General features: G+C 41.7%; 1 long non-coding RNA gene across 1 annotated transcript; it reads left to right on the forward strand.

The window, feature by feature from the left end:
• The first annotated feature begins 1508 nt into the window (after positions 1–1508).
• LOC147243164 (uncharacterized) lies at positions 1509–21370 on the forward strand. The gene is made up of 3 exons (XR_015110521.1): positions 1509–1546; positions 2531–2602; positions 21322–21370. It is a non-coding gene; the product is annotated as an uncharacterized LOC147243164 (long non-coding RNA).
• The last annotated feature ends 460 nt before the right edge of the window (positions 21371–21830 follow it).

Genomic DNA, 21830 nt, shown 5'->3' on the forward strand with positions numbered 1-21830 from the left:
CACGTAAAGGTCACGGTTCTGCTGCACCTGCTGGAGAGAAACATTCCTAACAAACTACAGAGAGAAAGCTGCTGGAACACCCAGCACGAATGAGGTTTTTTTAATTATTTTTTTTAAACATTTTTTAAAGCTCTCGCTCACACCGTTCGGAATTTACTTGCTTCTCAATTATCCTCCCATTCATCAACACGAATCGCTTTGTCTTCTTTCTTGTTAATACCTGAAAAGGTCACCTGTCAGCTTATAGAAGCCCTTCATCTACAACAATGAGCTTCATGTAGCATAAAAGATGGATTGTGGAATCCTCAATAAATGCGCTGTGGAGTTTCCAGGGAGTAAAAATCACCGGTAGGTGTTTTCAGGAATTACACTGTATTTGCTTTTGGAGAAATGAATCCTAGAATCCTAGAATCTCACCCTGATCTTGTCGAGTGAAATATGCCAGTTGCTAGCAAAGTTCAAAGAATACAATACTGATATTAAGTTTCTGTAGAAACATACAATGTTATTATTTACTACTGAATAAACTTTATTTCTTATCATCGTGCAGGTCTATCAGTTATAAAAAGTGGCTCTGCTTACCATGACCTGCAATTAAATATGAATAAGGTTTATACATTTATAAATAGATTAAATAATAGTTACATTCTCATTAGCCCATCAGACGGATCTTTTAGAGGTCTCTTTGAGTCTCGAATCCCTCGCTCCCGCCCACTCTCGCCATCTCAGTGCACTTTTTTGCCCACGGATGGAATAACAAATTCCCATTTTGGCTTTAGGATTTACATATTAAAATAACTGCACCGTTACTGTCAACACCTGTAAAAGAGAACAGGGAACGGTCTAGATTTTTGTAAAAATAAATCAGTGTAGACTTGTAGTCCAATAGGTTTTAGTTTAAGAACTGTTCTCATCGTTTTAGAGTTTGTACAGGCATATTTTGACACTAAAACCCATCAAAATCAATGCCAAGACAAAGTATACAGGCAGTAGAATGCCCCCCCCCCTCGGAAAAAGTCTAAAAATGTTGTTTTATTCATGTATTTTCCATAAAAACCACTGGTGACCACAAACATGTCCAGGGGGGGTCTCAGGTTGAGAATCACTGGTATAGAGTTGAAAGTGACCAACCTTGCCTCTCACCGTCGGGAGAGATGTGGAGATGAACTCCATCAGTATTCTCAGCTTCAGGTACGCTAACCAGGGAGCTTTGCTCGGTTTTTCAAGAGTTGTTGCTCGTACTTAATATTCACCGCTACATCGACTCCAGGACTTCATCTACATCATACCTGACTCCGCTAACACGCATCATCTTTCTGCCGCAGGCAAAACTCGCCTCACACTTGGCAACGAACAGCTCCTGAGCAAATGAAGTCATCAACATTCTAACATACATCTCATAATGATGAACGGCGGCAGAGCAACACAGGTGCCTTTCGGCCTTCAGGCTTTCTGTGACGTACGCGGGCGGGCCGCGGAACAGCAGCCAGACGGGCCGCGCTGGCCGTGCAGACTCGGCTCATGCAAGTCATCAAAACAACATCACGTATGTATCAGAGGATGTTTTGTACATTGGCTCAGCCACACCCAGCATGAAGCGGCACATGAAGATACCACAACACATGAATTAAATATAGAAATGTGTGTACTGGTGCAATAGAAAGTTATGGTGCCTGACGAGTTCAATAAATGAAAAATCAAACCACAAAAGTCAAAGATCTATAAACTCTACGTTAAACCAGGATTCTCATATCTGACTTTCAATTCCAATGTACGGATCTGATGTTGATTTTATTGCAATTTAAAACTAAAACTGCCATTTATGTTGAGACGTGGCTTTGTATTGTGGGTATAAACAATTCCAACGCAAAACGAACCCCATCACGTTCTGATTCTGCAATTGTGGGGTTACAATTTATTTCAGGGGTACAAAAGCTTCAGAAGGAATTCATTCATTGAGTGTATTTGTATGAATAAATCGTCGTAATGCCTGATCTGTTTGATTCGACAGCCTGCGCGCTGAACCTTGACCAATCATCATTAGTCATTACTTGTGACTGGAAAAAAAAAAAAAAAAAGAGTTTGGACTCAACTAAATCATCAGCACCACCTCTGTGTTTACAGCTGTGAGAGGAATCATGATGTGGTTCAGACCATTAGGACACTTAAAAAGCTTCTTCACCTATAAAGAGCAAAGGGGAAAAAAAAAAAAAAGGAATAAATACTTTCCGGCCATATTCTTATTAATGGCTCATCACTCATTTATGAAGCAGTTGCAAATGATGTATGAACACTTATAAAGCTATTAGTCACAGCTTTTAAACTGATTATAAATGGTGCCGGGAACCTTTTTTACTGTGACCTACAAAAGAGAGAAGACAAGGAAGGATGAAAGACAGTTGTTCTTGTTTTTTTGCATAAGACGGAGATTATTTGCTTGTACAAAATCCCCAATTAATACACAGCATCTGTCGCTGAATTTGCTCATTTGACCAAATGAGGTTTTTTTGTTGTTGTTGTTTTTTTTTAGTCGGGTGAACACACTTCCAGGAACCGCATCCGAAGCCATCTCTTTCGCTCTTATTGGAAACACAAGTAACAGGTAACGCACCTTGCAAATCAGCGATTGCCTCGCCCATTTTAGTCTTAGCACATCGCAAATCCTCTCATACGCCTAAATATTAACTCGACTGCTGCACTCAGTGGGGGCCTACTTCTGGAACGTGATGGGTGGGGATGGGTGAACAGAGGGAAAACAAAACATTAAGCATTCATCTAGCGATCCTAATTTGTCATGGTAAAAAGGAGCAGGCGAGGAAGAGGAGCGCCTGCAGCAGACTGCAGAGTAAAAGGGTGAAAGAGAGTGTGAGGATGTGTGGGGCTGTGACATGCTGACTCGCTGTGTCAGAATTTGCAGCTGTTGGTCCTAATTATGAAACTGCTACAGCAAAAGCTTGCAAGTAACTTCGGGGAATAATAGGAATAATGTGTGTGTGTGTGTGTGTGTGTGTGTGTGTGTGAATGAAGAGAAGAGATTGGTGAAGCGTGCATATCTGTTATTCACATTGCGACGTGATCTCGTGAAATATTTGTATACTTGCCAGAAAAACGGCACAGAATTTTTTTTGTGTATCCAGCGAATGTTTTGCAACACGATCATTCAATGCGCCTGTGCGAAACCCCCGTCGTGAAAACCTGAACCTACATGCTGGTTAGTGCTTTTATTTTTAATAAAAAAAAAAAAAAATCAATATTTTAAGAAAAGAAAGACGGTCACAAATGTCTTGACGTCTTGCTGAAAACAAACAGCTTCACTGCCAGAGTGATGCTCGAAAATGTTTTCGGTTTTGTCTGCAAAAAAAAAAGAAAAAGAAAAAGGCTGCAAACGTCCTGACGTCTTGCTAAGACCACACAGTTCTGAACCTCAAAAAGTCAGCATCAACCGTCGAGACATTTAACTAAAAATGCCCAGTTTTTGAGAGCAGAATGAGAGCTGCGAAAGTCCAAACATCAAGCTAAAAAAAACAACCTTTTCCCAGAACAAACACGAAAAATGTCGAACCACCTTGAAGATGGCGGCGAGTGCCCTGACGTTTCGCCAGAAACAAATTTCTTAGAGGAGAGATTGCTGCTGAATCTCTGATGTCTTGCTAACAGCAGAACATTAGTTGCAAATGTCACAAATTGCCATCAGAAAGATGGATGCAGATGTCCCAGCAGCTCTCTTGTTTTTCTTTGCCACAAGGACAGCTGCAAAAGTGGTGATGACTTGTAAAAAAAAAACAAAAGACAAGGAAAAAGACATTCTGTCTGTAGAAAGATGGCTGCGAATGTCCCTACGTCTCACTCCTGGCTCATAATTACACGTGAATTATAGCGCGTTGGTTTAAGCGCAACCAGAGCGAGAACAACCTGTTCTCCAGCCATCTCGAATTCAACAAGGCCCCTGACCCTTGTACTACAACTTTTTTGTGCTTTGCTCCTTGAAGGAAGAAAACTGTACCACAAAACAACTTTCTTCCTGTCTGAATGCTCTGTGCATCAATTTCATATCAGAGTTCACAGGTGGATGGTGATATGATTCCACACTTGATTACCTTTGGCTGTTGGAGAGCTGCAGAGCCTCGGGGCAGCGCTGGCCTATCACTATAGATCAAGGAGAAGCTGAGGGGTGGTCTCCACTGAAGCCCAAGTGTTGGTGGCTGATAAGGTGACATGCTATGGTGTCCTCAGGAGCTTCCTTTTTCTGCCACTTTTCCTTATAGAGACACACACAAATATAGACACACACACACACTCGCACTCACACACAAGCAATGTTTCGTCTTATCTCCGAGGAACGAGAGCCCCCTCTCCAACCGCACAATCGTTCTGCCTTTCCCTCCTCTTTATCTCCTCACAGTCATTTATTTTGAAGATGGAATCAGAGCAGCTCCCATCCCTAACATGCTGTAGCTCTGGAGACGAATGAAAAGAGGCAGAGACTGGAGAGACGGGAGGAAGAAGAGGAGTTGGAAGCGACGAGTGAGGAAGGGGTTTGAAGAAAGGGACAGCTGAGAATGAAAAGAGAGGAAGTGGACATTGTAAATTATGGAGGAAACAGATGTGGGAGATGTGAATTCTGTTATCGCTAACATCTTTTTTTTTTTCACCCACCATATTTTAATTTAGTGCTGAGATGTGATATTATGTATGGTAAAAAAAAAAGAAAAAAAAAGAAAAAAGGATTCCAGGGTAGGGATGAAGAAGAAGCCGTATATAAAAAGAGCAGAGCTATGGGATTAAGCTTTAGGAAAGGTGGCTGACACAGTAAAATTAAAGCAGGAAAATGCAGTGTAATATTAACAGTCACACAGAGAACAATGGCAGCGCTGACTGTAGGAGCACACAGGGCAACGTTCTGACGAGAGCTGGGTTCTCTCCAGGAAATATAACCTAGACATATCCGAGCTGGCTCTCCCCCCCCCTTATTTGCCGTATAATATTTTTTTGGAAGACAAGCCTCCCTTAGGCAGCCCGAGAGGCCAGATGAAATCTCACACTTCTGTCACTGGTTTTTAGAACCCTGCTAAAGAATAAGAAGGGCCTGGAGGTGTTTTGAGAAGCAATCAGATATTTGACAACCAGAGGAGCTGCATGGTCCGGCATTGAATATCTACCTTTATTAAAGAAGTATTTCACCACAGAAAATATGGTATTTTCATGAATAAGGGCCGTCTATGCAGAGGAAAGGCAGAAAAAATAGTGTCAGCGGTAACAATGCATCGTCGGGGACTGTGACTTGTGCTGCTGTAATGTTGCAGTTTTTGGGGAGTTTTCACTCTTGGATCTGAGCACGTTTGGCCCAAAGTCTGGTTCATCTGATAAGAATCACACTGTGTGCCATACCGGAGAACGGTCCGTTGATCCATGCCTGAGTCCGTTTGAAAAGGGGGTCTGGTGAACCGTTCATTGCATGGACCGCATCAGGTGTGAAAGCAATTGACTCAAAACACAGAAACTGGCCTCCTTGTGACATGGTGCCAGGTTGCCATGTAACAGGTTTTGGTAGATGATGTGGACTTACCCTCTTTCTGCCTTGTTTTTTATTGGCAGATCGCGAACCAATCAGGAGGGTACCATCACCAACTGTCCAAGGACAGACATGCACAAGTGTATCCAGGCCTGGAAAACCATGACAAGTGTGTCACTAATCGACGGGGAGAGGAGGGAGGCGGGCATTTGTTCTCTGGAAGGGTGCAGAGGAATCATACCCAGTGTGTAAATGTCCTCAGTAAAGAAACACTGCTGCTACTTGTGTTCAGAGGACAGTTTCACACAGCTGGACTTGAGATTGAACATGGCAGACAGTCTGTTTTGATATTGCAGTCAGATGCAGCTGGCATGCACAAATAGCAACGCATGCTTGGCCCAAATTTTGCCCACGTCTGCTGTCTGATCTCTTATGACCCACATTTGGCCTCTAACGACAGTGTTGCTGTTGGTGCCAAAATTCAGCAACAGTTCTGCCTTGAATAGTGGGGAACACGAAGGGAAGCTACCATCTGCATAAACCACCCAAAGAGCAAGCTATAACTTCTCCTTTATTAATCCTCAAATGAGAGCAGTTTGTTTTGCGTGTGAGGTCTTGCTGACATTTTGAAATGCACAGTACAAGTCTTAACTGACTGTCACCGCATTTAATTGGCCATTATTAAGCCTTCATAGGGTGTAAAACTAAACCTTCTACCAGCTAAGAGGAAAATTACTTCCATTACAGCATTCTGTCTTGAGCGTGAAGCAAAACTACAATGGGTTTTCTGAAATTAGAGATCTAACGCAGAGGAGGGGTACGATGGGGGTTTCAAATGCTCCATGTGCAGTTCTCATTCTTCATATGTCAAACTCCATCTCTTAGATGGTGACCCGATGTATCTTCATTTACCAGAGTGACTTTATATGACTCCCACAACCCAGTCTTTTTTTTTTCCCTCCAGGGGACCTTCTGTTTACATGTACCTAAGCTAATGTAGCTAACATAACCCCATATTGTTCTTTAGGTAGGCATATTGGGCTAATTTTCTTCACGTTATGACATCAGTACCCGAAGTTTCATTTGCAGGACGGATTCTCCATATTGTCTTCATGACACATAAGGATGAGTTCACGATCGCTTTTTCTTTGTTTTCCTTTCCGAATACAAGACCACCAGCTGCTGTAGCCATGACTGACACGCCTTGACCGCCTCTTAAACGACCTATGAACTCGTGCAGTCATAGATAGAAGTACTGAGGCCACACTTGTAGCGTTTCCAATCTGCTGGCGAAGACAGGATAAGACCTTCTAGAGTAGTCCGACACGGTGGCGTCGTCAAACACACACAGAAGTAAATAATCGTGTTGTCTGATCGAGCGAGGACACGCTGTAACATCTTTCAATCTCCGTCCGTCTCCATCTGTCTTTTCTTCTGTCAGTCTCTCTTTCAACAAAACCGGTCAAGGCAGATGGCCGCCCGTGCCTGCTGCCAGCTGCTTCTGCCAGTCGTAAGGTAGATTTTCGTCATCAGTGTTGCCAAGCGCTAACTTATGGGGAAAATTTGATATTTAAATGAATTTACAAATTAAGTTGGAAGCACAGTCTTTAAAGTGATATTAGTAAAATGACAGCTAACCACTGTCCAAGCTGCCATATCTGACAAGTTGGGAAAGTGCTGTCATGAGCTGTTAGGAGTTGAGAACAAAGATATAGCGTGTTGCCAGAGATGCCGGGGGATGACGCAGGAATAAAGGAAGGATGTCCTTTTATGCAAATGTCATTTTATCTTTTGAAATGACTTTGTGAAATGTTACTCTGTCACCCTCATACATATAAAAGTGTCTCGCTATCTGACATGGAAAATTCCACTTCATAATGACACTCCGATCTAATCAGAACTCTTTTCTAGGCTCCCCCTTTTATTTTGTTTAAAAACGGTATTGGTTCTAAAGTAAGTGTTTGGTGTCATGGATCTCCTCAGTGAAACACTAGAGAGTCTCACTCATCCTGCTCAGCTCTTATCAATAAAGCTGCTGTAAACCTCATTTCAAGGGCACAGCAATTTGGGCTTTAGTTATCTTTGTATGTGTTTTTTCATAAGCCGCGGCTGCAGAACTACAACCGATGAATTCGGCGGTCTGTGAGTGATTATATATGAAAGAAATGGGCACTGAGAGGTCATTGACAGTTATGTTGTACCAAAAAGAGCAAGGGTAGCTCCTTACTGTCTCATACATAAGCATGAAGTGAGCGTTAGCAGATGCTGCACATCTGCCAGCACTCGTTGACCTGAAAACATTCGCTGTAATATTTTTTATCAGGGTCAGTATTGGACATAAAAGTGCCAAAAACAAGATTTGATATCACGAATGCCTGCGATAGCCCATTACTGTCTTAGTAATTACCTAAATATGAAAGAAGTAAATGTGCATTTTGATGAAGCAATATATACATGGACAGATATTTTGCATTTTTCAAGGTAGAACAACAGATTTACATGACAAAATATGCACAGTATGAAAATATGCTGCGTTGGCTTTCTACATTATAAGATTTAGTGGGACAGTGTGTATAGAAAAGTTATATAAATAGCTCAAGTATCCAGGTAAAAGACTGTGCTGTTGCAACATACAAAAACATCAATATTTTATGTGTTCTAGTGGTTTTTAAACCATTGATTTTTAAGATATAAAGCCAAAAGTTCTCAAAAATGCAATGCTGGAGAGTAAAAAAAATATTGAAATCAAGGCCAAAGGAAGAGTGACCATTCCTGACAAAATGTCCAATATCAGCCTTTGAAAGGAAAGACTGTTTTCTGTAATGCATGCATCTGACATTTTATATTTGTAGTGTCTGTGTTGCTGTAGTGTCTAATGTCTTTATGACAGTCTTGTACCAGCTTTTAAAAAGAACTGCTTCCAGTCTGTGGACCCCCCCCCCCCCCCCCCCAAGACAATCCAATCTCTCCTCTATGAATTAAACATTCATTGAGGCATAACGAGCCTGCATGCTTTCAGAATGTCTTTGATGCACAAAGGCCACACTGAAATGATGTGGATTATGCTTTCATATTAAAGGCTACCATGTAGTATCTCAGTACCATTTGCATATTCTTACTTTTAAGTGATTTACTTTTGCAGCCATAAAAGACGTTATGGCTTCTGTTTATGGAAATCCCTCCCAGTGCTGTGCACGTTGGGGACACATTCACTCGCACCCACCCACAAACAAACATTCACACTATCTGACTGACAGCAGGAGGTTATGGGTATTCTATGCATTTTACTTCTGCAGGGTAGAAAGTGGGAATGATGAAAGGAGTCATGTACCTTTGGGAGGTCAATATCGACACAACCCCACCGCAGAAAATGACCGGCCCGGGGAGCTGAGCACTTGTTGAGGAGGAAGCCAGATTTAGTGCATGGCAGTTTTGTAGCAGTCATACTGTTCCAAGCCTGAAGGCTTGTGCTTACTGCCATTTGAAAACTTTAGGAGCAAAAAACCATTTTGCATTATTTGAAAATATACATCCATGCTGCTACAGTAGCAAGGACTGCGACCAACTTGCCAGGCCTGGGAAATTACATTGGGTGAAGGTAGCTGGTACCACAAGACGGGATAAAGGACCCTGAGAAAGTAGAGAAGACATTGTAAAGGGTTCATGCGACACAAATGTATGCCGCTTGATAAAAATGTATGCAGAATGGCGCCACTCAGGGTCAAAGAGTGAATGAAGTTGTTTGGTTAAACCTGGTTTGAACTGTGGATAGCAAAACTCTGACACCTTGTTTCCGCGTACGCCTGGTTATTATGTTATATTCAGAGTATGTTCCTGGCAGGTGACAGAAATGCCCACTCATAAGCTCAGGGTAAGAGGCTAATTTTATCTATTTTTTGACATTCGCTAATGTGGAATATCCTTGTGGAACAGTTCAGAGGTAGAGTGGAAAAGGAATGAGTCCTAATATCCTCAAATTAATTAGCATTGTTCAACATCCTGTTACCTCATCTCAAAGTCAATGGCTTTAATGAATGGGTTCAATTACTGAAATAAAGTCTGGGGCTGGCAAGCTCAAGATTTTTTTTTACGTTTGTCCTGCATAAATTAGCCCAGTAAATAACAATCTTGTGAGTTTAATTTAGTTTTTTCAAACCATGCTAATGTTAAAGTCAGGCATCTGTGGCATTGGCTGTTCAAAGCGTAACATTAGCTTTGGACTTCTAATGATTGCATTTACACTTCACAAAATCATATATGTGTAGTTCATTCGTGGGGATTATCTTGCTTAAAAAACCCATATAACTCTCATCATTGTTTGTTTGTCACTGAGTTTATTTCCGGCAATGATCCAACGTGCAGTGTTGAAATCATCAACCATGGTGATGCTCTCCTCCATGACGGCCCATGCATCACTCTCCCTCTGGCATTATCTTACTTAGCTTTTAAATAGTATACCATATGGTGGAGTAATTCAATGTAACAATTTACTTTCCTGGTTAGTGAGACAGACGTCTTAATGGTTACAGTTGGCTGTGAGTTAAGGACAGTTGTGATAAAGGACAGTTTGTGAGGCGTCACAGGATTTTTAGCTGACTTATTGGTGCTAATTGCCTACAAGTAAGCTAACAGTATAATTTAGTGGGAGGGACAAGTAAGGAGCAATATAAGGTAAGGATGTGGTTGTATAAGGTAATCATGAGCCATATTTAGCTGTCCCTACAGCAAAGCAGGGTCCCTGAATTTTATGCAGATACATTGTGATTGTTTTGGTGACATGTATGCTACATAAGCTATCGTAAATACCTTAAGGCTAACTTGTGTATCAATAAGCAGTAACAGTTACGCCTGCTTCTCTGCCTATACCTACTTGTTCATCTTTAAGACTCATTTTGTACAGAATGATGACCATTTCTAATATTGATTGGGCCAACAGAGAGATAGAGACAGAGAGCAATATGTAAAAAATCCACATATGAAAATGTTACAGCAGGTCTGTAAGAGTCAGAGTCTGTGAAGACTGTACAGTATGTGGGAGTATATTTCTGAGTGTGTGTGTATATGCATTAGTCCTGTATGTGCTACGGTGGAAGTGCAAACAACACATTTAAGCGTAAGTGCTAATGGATGACTGGCTCTCTTGTTCTGTTAAGTGCAGGTCTGGCCACCAGAGAACTGCTTTCCTCTATGTGCATATGAGGAAAACCTGATTTAAATTTTTGTGTACTAGTCTCTGTGCAAGCGTGTGTTGGTCTGTGTGTTTGTGTACTAACCCTGAATTAATGAAATCATAATAATGCTAGAGGCCAGTAACCCATAACCCAAATGTTACAGTGCAATTCAACAGCAGAGAATGTTTACTTGCATAAATATACAAGGCATTAAACCTCACTGGATTACTGAATCGCAAATATGCTGCAGAGTTGACATAAATTAGATTTACTTTAGAGATTAGCAAACCAGCTTTGACTGCAATAATTAACATTAAGGTAGAAAAAAATAAAGCACAATAAACAAAAAATTAAAATATAACTACGTATTACAGATATATTAAATACCATTTATCTCGTCAGCACGGTGGTGCAGTGGTCAGCACTGTCACCTCACAAAAAGAAGGTTCAGGGTTCGAGTCCCAGCTCTATGTGGAGTATCCATGTTCTCCCTGTTCCTGTGTGGGTTCTCTCTGGTACTCCAGCTTCCTCCCACAGTCCAAAGACATCAAGAGGGGACGAGGCTGATTGATACTCTAAATTGACTGTAGGTGTGACTGTGAGTGTGAATGGTTGGACCCGTCCAGGGTGAACCCCGCCTCTCGCCCAAAGCTGCAGGGATAGGCTCCAGCCCCCCCCCCCCCCCCCCCCCGGTGACCCATGGATGGATGGACCATTTATCTCTTTCAGTTGACATGATCATACATTTGTCTAAGTTTCTAATCCACTGAACTCAAGTAACACTAAGAAACCAGAAAGACAAGAACAAGATTCCCAGAAAACAATAATCAAGACTTCGGTCGCCTTTCAATTTAATTACAGAAATGTACTATAATTGTATTAAAACACTTGTCCCATGCAACGTATTTCAAACTTTTTGATTTTGAAGGAACAATAAATATATAACCAGATACCAGATTGGCACAAACTGACGATCATCTGTCATTGTGGAAGAACTTACAGTTTCGGGAGAGCAATAGGTCCCAAGATGGATCCTTGGAGGAGTTCTGACATGATTGTGGTCATCTTGTAAATTTCCTCTTCACTCTTGGGGTGTTGTTCCAGTTTAATGTTTCCAGTGGAAACATCAACAAATTGCCTATTGTGCCATTTCTAAGGAAAATGACCCGCCCTATTCTCACGTTGGCTAAACTTGACGTCAGAAATTTGTACCACAGACCTGACAAGTTAAATGACTCATTCAGACGTTTGCATTCCCCCATAAAGCAAATCAACACATTGGGTTGGAGAATAGTGAAAAGGAAGGTTTGTTTTGTTGAGATCATGCAAAGAGACAAACAAAAAAAACACGTGTGCGAATGTGGCGGTCATGGCTTCACATCACAAATTAAACTCTTGTCAGGCAGCAACATAACCAGTGCGTCACACATCCACTTTTCCTTTTAACGTTCCATCTTCAGAAAATCCTCGATTCATTCAGAAAATTGAAATCTGTGTGGCTTTGTCAATATTGTTGCTACTCCAAGAGGCTCTGATCCAAGAGGCTATTTTTACTGTTTCCATGGCAAAACATTGAGCTTTAGGCGGTGCTGCAATATGGGTTACGATGGGGGAGGGCAGATAATTAGGGGTTAGGGGATGTTGAAGAGCCAGCATCAAATATCTGGTGATGTCACACAAGTTTAAGGCACGTGATGTAGCGTCTTTGAATAATTATCTGTGGCTAATATTTGCCATAAAGGAATTTAATTAATGATTCAGAAGTTCTTTTAATTACGGCCTCTTTTGTCACTTAATTTGCCGGGTCAAAACAGCCTCGAAGTGTGAAACTCATAAATCATTCAGCGCAGTCAAGGTCAAACAACAAAGTGAAGGTGCAAGATGAAAACAACTGAGTGGGAAGGAACTGAAAATATCTCGATGTATAGAGCGTGGCGATGTCGCTGATTTCTCTGTACTGATGTTTTACATTTTTACTTGGTTTGAAGTACTTTGTGATCTTAAATTTGTCAGGATTTTAAAGATGCTGTCTCAACCTTGTGATATCTCTTTATTGACAATCATATTTTGTTTTGTTATTTTGTTGAATGTTACTGCTCCGGTTAGATGAGTATTTTCGCAGAGAAAAATGGAAACAAGTTAGCAGTGATGAACGTCCAGCTCTCTCGTCTCAAAGTGGATTTTTTAAAAATTTGTTTTCCATGATACGCATTATATTTAATGTTATGTTCTACAGCAGAAAATACCAGACTTAAAACCTGGGGTTGCTAAGGTGCAGCGGAATGACACAGTGACATTAAAAGCCATCCCGCTGAGCACAAGAAGCACAAATCCTCATTGTGGTTGTGTTCAAGTCGCCGCGGTCTTGTTTTGTAGCCTTACGTTAGCTACTAACGTTAGCTACTAACGTTAGCTACTAACGATAGCGCTTATGCTTCAAACATTTTTTTTTTTTTGCAAGATGTCATTTGTAAAAGTGTGTTATAATGAGAAAATGCTCTGTGCAATTTTCTGCAATAATCCAAAATCTTACATAAAAATCCAATTAGCTTTTGGTCAGAGGAACCCAAGACGATTTAAACGTGGCCAAAAACCCCCCCCCCAAAAAACATCTTGCCTGTAGCACTCCATTATGAGCAATAATACCTGTATTAGCTTTTTGCAGAGGCAAACCTCTTTCAATGGTCCTTCAAACTGTCCTTCAGTCACATGGAGGAGGAGGTATATCTTCTTCTTCCATTCTGACCATTGAAAATCAGCATTTAAAAGCCACTTTCACACCTCCTAGTGGTCCAGAATTCAGCTCAGAGGTATACAACAGAGACCACATCACACCGAGTTTTATTGCTTCCTGGGTATTTGAGCCTTGATCTTCAAACGTATTCATTTTGAAAACCCATCTAAGATCGTCCCCAGAATATTCAATACATCTCTCATGAGCTTTGATCATGTTCTTAGATACCCTAAATATATGCGTAAGTGTAAAAACAGCATATGGCGTGTACATCATACAGTAGCTAGCGTGAAAAAAATGGAGGAGGAGTCTTCACATGAGTCATCTGAATTATTCTGGTCCGAAGGCCCTGAAGCATAAAGAAACATTCAAAGACAGTGAAAATGTGGGAAGTAGAACATTTAATTTATTTACATAAGCTCATAAATGTCATCACATGACTTGCTGGTGAGATCAAACGGGACGGGGTTGGAGACGTGACTCAGAGCTTGTGTACTGCTTGACAGTTGCTCACTTCATTATGCTCTCCACGTTGAAAGTGAGTGGCGCAACATTATCCTACAGATTTCATCAAACGGCTTGTCAAGGTGAATGACGTTTGTTGGGGCATGAACTTCTACAACTGACGGGGTGCAGGGCACTTTTTTTCTTACGATGCCTTGAGGCAAATTCATTCGGTACTCATTATATAATATAGTTGTATAAAAGGAGAGATTGTTAATGTTCTTTATTGCTTTTAATCACGCTAACTTGCATTCTCATTCAAGTACATAGTTTTCCCAAGGTGTCGAGAGATAATTATAACCCTCCTTCTCTGTCTCGAGCTAAATAAGTCACTTCAGTGCCTTCATCTCGGTATTTATCCTCTATTTCTTTTAATCGCAAAACCAAATAAAAGCAATATCTAAGCAGGACACTGGAGTATAAATACATTTTCTGAGTCCAAATTGCCATTAGGCTCAACACACCATGCATCCATTACCACTGCCGCAGGAGTTTGGGCACCCAGTGTAAACAGGGAATCATATGCAGAGTGGTCTCAGGTAATTTGTAGAAAGCTATTTGTCTCGGTGAAAAGGCAAGAGAGAGTATGCTGGAGGAGAGAGAGAGGGGGAGAGAGAGAGAGAGAGGGAGAGAGAGAGAGGGAGGGCAGGGGGATGGCAAGAACCCAGGAAAAGCTTGTTTTCGCAGGCTGAATTGACTTTAAGCTGCACTGCAAAGCCGGTATATGTTGAAACTGATGTTCTTATTCACAGTATGTAAGTAGTGTTTGCCCACTACGTGGAGTTGATTTAGCTTTTACACACGTATCCTCCAGTGGGGTTCATGCTGTTTGGTCAGTGCGCCGTCTCGCTCTTTTTTTTTTTCTTGTTAATGGCGGGGGTGGGGGGTGCTTGTTTTGTCTCTAATGAATCATCCTAATTGTGAGCACAGAACTACTCAGAAGCTAAAAAAAAAAAAAGAGAGACGTACTTGCGAGGCCTGGGTTTAAAGATGGAGCTGTGGAACTCGAAGGGCTGCAGACGCGAGTTTAGAAGCGCTTTTACAGCCCTCGTGCATCTCGTATCTCTGCTGATGTGAGCAATATTGTAGCCTACGAGGATAACTAACACGCTTCGAGGGTGCATAGAATCCAAAGAAGCATATAACTCCTACGTCCAAGTACATGAATACAGCGACTCAAAACACTTCAGGCGGTCGGCTCGAGCTTCACAGCTACACACGTGACATAATTCACACTCCAATCACTCAATCTGGCACTTTGGTGCCGTTAAACTTCTCTATTTTTCCATTTTTTTGTGCTGCCACTAGAAATCATAGCCTTTTAATCGGCCCCTGCACCACCTCAGCATCCACCTGAGGGTTTTAAAATATTTGCCCATCGCTCTCCAGTGATGAGGTCACTGCCAAAATGATAAACTGTAACTATATTTGGCTTTTATAATAAATATTTAGACATAAACTGTCTGGGTGAATGACAATCACCGTTGAGGGTAAATTCTCTATGTACAATAACGCTTCTGAGCAGTTTTATTGAATTTATTCATGCTTATTTACAAGCTACACACGATCCCATGTGACTAATATTGATTTTCGTTGTGTATTTTATTCCTTATTTGCAATTTCAGCCTCCATATCTATGTATCTGAGTGGAGATTATTTCTTTTTTTTTTTTTGTGCTCCACCTAAGGACTTCACATGGCACTGATAGTTTCCTGTCTTGGGCTCTTACACTATCCCGGAATGGTACCAAGTACCAGGAATTGTAAATGGATCTTTTTACATCATAGCAGTACTCCAACCTTTTTAAAATGCTTCTCCCATTCCTGTGATGACCAGCGTTGAGAACTGCAGCATTTCAACCACCGCTGATGTGTTTTGGATTGATTGCATCCCTGGAATTGTATGAATTTCCTCCTCTGTCTCCTTCACTAAGTGGAGGTATGAGGACGTGGTTCTTCTTCTTTTCCTGAGCGCCGTCTTCATCTGTGCGACCCCGCTCTTGACCCTTGACCCTACGTGTGCGCTAGTGCGGTTTGAGCGGACTCCCTGGATACCCGCTCCTCTTTGTTAGCCCACCGCTCACCACCCCCCCCAGTAAAACCTGGTCTCTGAATACAACCTTACCTGAATTTATGTCTGGAAGATGTGATTAATGATCCTTTTATTAGTCTGTTACTCTTCTAGAGAATAGATTATTGATGGATGGGACCGCATCTCGAGCTTCCTGCCATAATGAACCCGTCCTCTCGGGTTATCGCTCGGAGTCAAACCACGGGAGATATTCCCACAATAGCATCGCCTTATTGTCTTTGTTCTTGACAGTTCATGCCCTCCAACCCGATCGCTCACCACATCAAGGTGCCTTAGGATACTAATCAAAGATGTCACTCAGTGTTTTGTGTATGCATGTGCTGGTGTTAGACTCTACCACTGACTTATTTTGTTTGTCATGCCCTTTGCTTTACAAATGTAAATAGTTTTCCTGATGTATAATCCCAGGAGGCCTCTGTGATGATCGGGATGATGATAGGCTGCGTGACATTTGCTGGTCGTGCGTAAGAGCTGCATGTTAAGTAGGAAAGTGTTGATTCTCCGTTGAGAATGAGATAAGCCCGCAGAATAGTGAGAGGAAACAATAGGTGGGGGGGCTCAGACATCTTTGCTTCCAACAACAGATGATAGCCGTGATATTGATTGATCCTCTAGATGTTGAAAGAACTAATACGCTTCTTTCATTAACACCTGCAGGCTCTGACATCAGCCTAATCTAGCAGACGCACGCTTTATTAACGGGTCTTTTGCCCTTTTTTTTTTTTCATGAAAGACTGAAATAAAATGGCGTGCCTTCCCAGTCTTTAATCATTCCTTTCCCTCAAAAGGTCTGCAGGGGAATTTAAGAATATCACATTTAATAGAAATCGGATTACCTTTTAGCTTTCATGTCATTTCCATGCATGGTTAATTTCATTTAACTGTCTCTCAGATGAAATAGCCGGGATTTTTTTTTTTTTTTTTGTCCTAGAGAACAGAATGCATCAATACTAAAAATACGTAAAAAAAAAAAAAAAAAGTATACTCTTCTTAAGAGATGTCTCAAAGGAAGCGAAATCGCTTTAAATATGCAAATCCATTCCTTTTTTGAAACAAAGGCACAGAGCCATTTCATGTGAGAAAATATTTTGCATAATGAGTTGTTAATAGAGAGTCATTTAAATGGAAAAATTCATTGAAATTGGCTGGAAGCTGTACAGCAATCCCAGATTACGAAATGCTATCTGTGTTTTCTCCACACGTAAAGAGATTTGTTTCCTGTCAGACTTGCTGATGGGCGTCGATTTTTTTTTTTTCATCAAAGTTTAGTTGCCATTGCTGTCTATCAATCGAAGGGTCAAGCTTCACTCTGAGCCCAATTAAAAGATTAGTGTTTGTACGGTGTATCAGCAAGCGAAGCTTTGTTGTTGGGAGAATACTAAACTGTAAATGAGGTGAGTTTATCATCTTAAATGACGTGCAATCTGTGAAAAACAATTTCAAAATCAATTATTTGAGAATCGTTGAGGCTGGAGGTGCAACAGAAGCACCGATGGTGGGGCCGCTGTGCTGGAGTAGACGTTAATGATGCAGCGTGTTGCTCACAAGAGGGGAAGAAGGTTATATGAGGTCTCTGGAATATGTGTGTGTGTGTGTGTGTGGGGGGGTCCAATGGCCATGCAATAATCATACATAACCTAGTCAGGCAATGTGATAAAACTCAACCCCTCTTCCCACTCATGAATCCTCACCTTTTACACGCAGGCATAAACATGACACCGTCGCTATGGAAGCTGACCTGGCGCACACCGACGGTAGATAGGTGCTGTGTGAATCGCAGGGCAGCATTCACCCGAAACACAGATCGATGGTTCGAAGTGGAAAATGTTATGAATAAAAGAAGTTTTAAAAAAACAGGGGTTTTTGCCTTCAAACAAAAGTGTTTTTTCTGTTCGCGCGATTTACGGCTCGTTACTGTTACATTCATCAGCCACCTAATTAAGCCCGTCACACATATCGCTTGACATTTTTCGCTATGTGACTGATTATGCTTGTTCGGACGCGAAACTTTATGTTTCAAGAGTTTTTGAGTGGCAGTTTATGATTTTAGACCTAATTAGAGCTATTTTGATAGCGCGGCTTGAGTCGTTTCAACTCAGAGAATCCTACATACTGCAGTGTGGCTGACAGTGTTCATTTCCTCCTCTAAGGAGGTGATGTGAGCACCGGCCCAGCTGTCAGGTTCTTGCTTTGTGTTTCATTTCTGCAGAAAAGCTGAAAAAGTAATGGACAGATTCTGAAGAAACTCGGGGGGAAAGGTAGTAAATAAAAAGTGTGATTCATTTTTGTAGGCGACCCACAGAAACATTTGGATCCTGGATAAAGTGGCATTTCACAAAATGGTTGAAACATTTCGGTTTCCATAAATCATCTCCGTCCTCTTCTGGATCTGCAATTCAGCAGGATAAGAGTTAATATCTGAATAAAATAGAGCATTTTTTGGACCAAATTCTTTGTGGCGATGTATTGCAGTCGAGCTCGGAAAGCAAGAAACCAGTTCTGACCTCCGATTTCCAAGGCAAATCACATTTTTTTCCCCCCCCTTCATAAAAAGGCAGAACAGTCACAACAGTAATTTACATCATTTTTTAAGATTATTTCATGATTATTTTACATCATTTATATTTATTTAGATCTGGCAGGCCCTATCTAACCTTATGGGGGATTAAACTTGAGCAGTCCCGGTGAAGACCGTCATTTCTGAATTGGTGATGCACTGACGGATATGCATGAGCGGATCTTTATAAAACACTCACATTCCGTATCTGCGAGGAAGCCTTTTTGGAGGTATTTGCTCTGTGAATTATTTCCGTAGTTGGCATTTTGTTTTCCTGTCTCACACATGTAATATCCATCTGGTCATATCCTCTGTCGGCTATTTTTGTCCTCACATTTCCAAGGAAACAAAGCTTGTCTGTAGCCTCCAGTTTTCCCGTGGCAACATTTTTAAATAGAAAAACCTCTTTTGCACATCCTGATAATTTCCCCTCCTCGCAGCCTCGCCGATGTTTTCCCCACTAATTAAAGCTACAAGTGAAAGGACCTGTGTAATTGTGAGGGATGTTGTGTCGAGGCAATCTGTACAAATCAAATGAACCGCCTGTTTTCGTCTGACACTGTCACATCTGTTTCACCGTCTCTCTGTGAGACATAAATGTCACTAATGCGGGCACACACGCACACACACACACACACACACACACACACCTTGTTATAAAACTACGCACATACCTCCCAGGGTTAAGACTGATCCAGGGACAGTGCATCAGGTGAGGCAGAATGGCAGGCAGGCCATTAAGTGAACCAGTCAAACATGCGTCCAGGCTCTGCTGCTGTGACCTGCCTTGGCAGAGAAGCAGACAGCGGCGTTATCACATACTCTATCGCTCAACCTTACAAGGGCCATCTGTGGACCACATTTATGCGTGTGTGTGTGTGTTGGTTCCACCGGACTATAAGGACACTTTATCGGTTTTATACTGACATTATCAAGGCACTACCAGATTACGAGGACACCCTCAATGTCCTGATAATTCAAACACTGTAGCAGCACTCAGGAGGCTGCCATTACGCTGCTCTTTCTTTTACTCAACATGTCAACATAAGTACGGAACCAGTGTGTGTGTGCCAGTGTGTGGCAAAAACTTTGGGTTAGGTTTTTAAATGCTCAAAGCCATGTCTGTAACAAAATAGAGGGAACACATTCAGGGCTTCAGACTGCTGCAGTTAATGGTAACATTAGATGCGGCATAAGGTAACTTGCTATGAATCAAAAAAATAAAGATTGTACATTGACGTTGCTTAATTTTAAAGTGGTCTGACATAAGCCTCCCAACATTGCACATCAGTTTTCATTCTTTTTCAAAATTTTTCTATTTTTTCCTAGTTCATTTTTTTTTTTTTTTTTACCCCCTTAATGGTCTCTGTTTGGATTTATAATTGATTAAAAACTAAGGTCTGAATCCCAACTCCATACAGAGCAGGATGTACCACAGACGACAGGTGGTCTCTGAGCTGACAACACTCTCTCCTTATCATAGATCGAAGCGAAGTAAAATCTGGTCAACTGGACGTAAGTTTATCTTGAAGACGTTTCACCTCTCATCCGAGAGGCTTCTTCAGTTCTAGTGAAGAGTGTGGAAACTCCAGCTTATAAACCTATGTGGGAGTGGTCAGTGCCATCGTGGTGGAAACGACCCTCCCGAGGCTCACCTGGCCTCCCCAAACGACAGTCGTTGTGCGGTGTCAGGGAGTTTCAGGGGTGGTCGTTAGGGAGTTTCACCGACCACTCAGATGCTAATGGGCTGTGCTGGCAGCAGCCGTTCCACATGGGTCTTTCAGCTGAGCTCTTTGGGGAAGCTTTGAAAGGACTTGGTTGTAAATAGGTGAATCCCATGGACTTCGTGAACAAGGTTAGAGAACTCAAGCTGGACCCAGATGAGACCATGGTGTCCTACGATGTGACCTCCTTGTTCACCTGCGTCCCTACCGTGGAGGCTGTGGAAACAGTGAGGAAACGCCTATGTGTTGGCTCTGTGATGGACCGGCGACTTTTTCAGGGTGAACCCCACCTCTCGCCAGAAGTCAGCTGGGATAGGCTCCACCCCCTGTGACCTTTAACAGGATAAGCAGTAGAATATGGATGGATGGATGGATTCTTCCCAGATATCAAACTACTGTGTGCATGGAAATGGGCTCACTGATAATGTTTGGTCTGTGACACATCTCTCAGTCACTCTGCTCTGCAGTAAGCAGAGTTTGAGGTTCTCCTTCTCCCTTACTGGCTTTATCCAATCAGATGAGACAACATCACGAATGCCATGGGCTTTTCTGCATTCATAAAGAGTCGACCATTATAAACATAGCAAAAAGTGTAATTTATGCCATGTTATTAATCTAAATCCTCACCGTTACGGGAGAGCTAAAGCCTAGCAAACATTGTATGTTCCTCACACACACCAGTTCAGACCATACGTGTTTGCATGGCTTCAGCGCTCCTGTAACGGTGAGGACTCACTTTAATAACATGGCATTAATGAGGAGAAGATGATAAACCAGAAGGCTTCAGTGCAAAACTCCCACTGTTCATTGTTTGTGCTGCTTAGAAACAATCATTTTCTTTTTCAGTGACAGCGCTATTTGTGTTGGTGTAGCCAAAAGGAACGATAAAATAAACAGTCATTGTATGTTATTTTTATTACTGTTAACCAATGAATGTTATTTGTGGAACTGCTATTGTCCTGAATATCAGCAGGGCTGTGATGCAGGCAATAATCTCAACGTTGTGCCTGTCATTGACTCATTCACAGGAAATCTGTGGTGGTAAGGACGGTGTGATGGCAGCGGTCAGTTCAACTCTCACAACATTCAAGGACAACACTGTAAGTTGACAGTACTCTTGTAATATCACGGTTTTACATCCAAGCATAAAACTGTTCATTTTGATCTTATAGCAGTGCTCATGCGTCCACACACTCACACACACACTGACAGGATTGTAAGGACAGAGTAGGCTGTAAGGACGGAAGCAAACTTGTTAAAGGAGGAGCATACTGAGATTTGGGTGTCCAATGGGACCTCACAGACCCAAATTCAGAGGACGCCTTTTTTTTTTTTCACGTCACCCCGCCTGCATTTCTTCAGGCAGTGGGTTTCACAGGTTTGTCACAAAAAAAAAAACCCTGAAAAAGTTGTAGAATATCAAATGGCTTCTTGAAAGTCATTAAATTGATGAAATCTTGTGTGAAAGTCATGGAATTTTGATGTGTGTAATGATAATATTTCACTTTTGAGGTGGATGTCATCATAATTATCTATT

The sequence above is a fragment of the Aulostomus chinensis genome, chromosome 20 (genome assembly GCF_037954235.1).
Source record: "Aulostomus chinensis isolate RoL2024-O1b breed Wild chromosome 20, RoL_Achi_v1.0, whole genome shotgun sequence".
Lineage (NCBI taxonomy): Eukaryota > Metazoa > Chordata > Actinopteri > Syngnathiformes > Aulostomidae > Aulostomus > Aulostomus chinensis.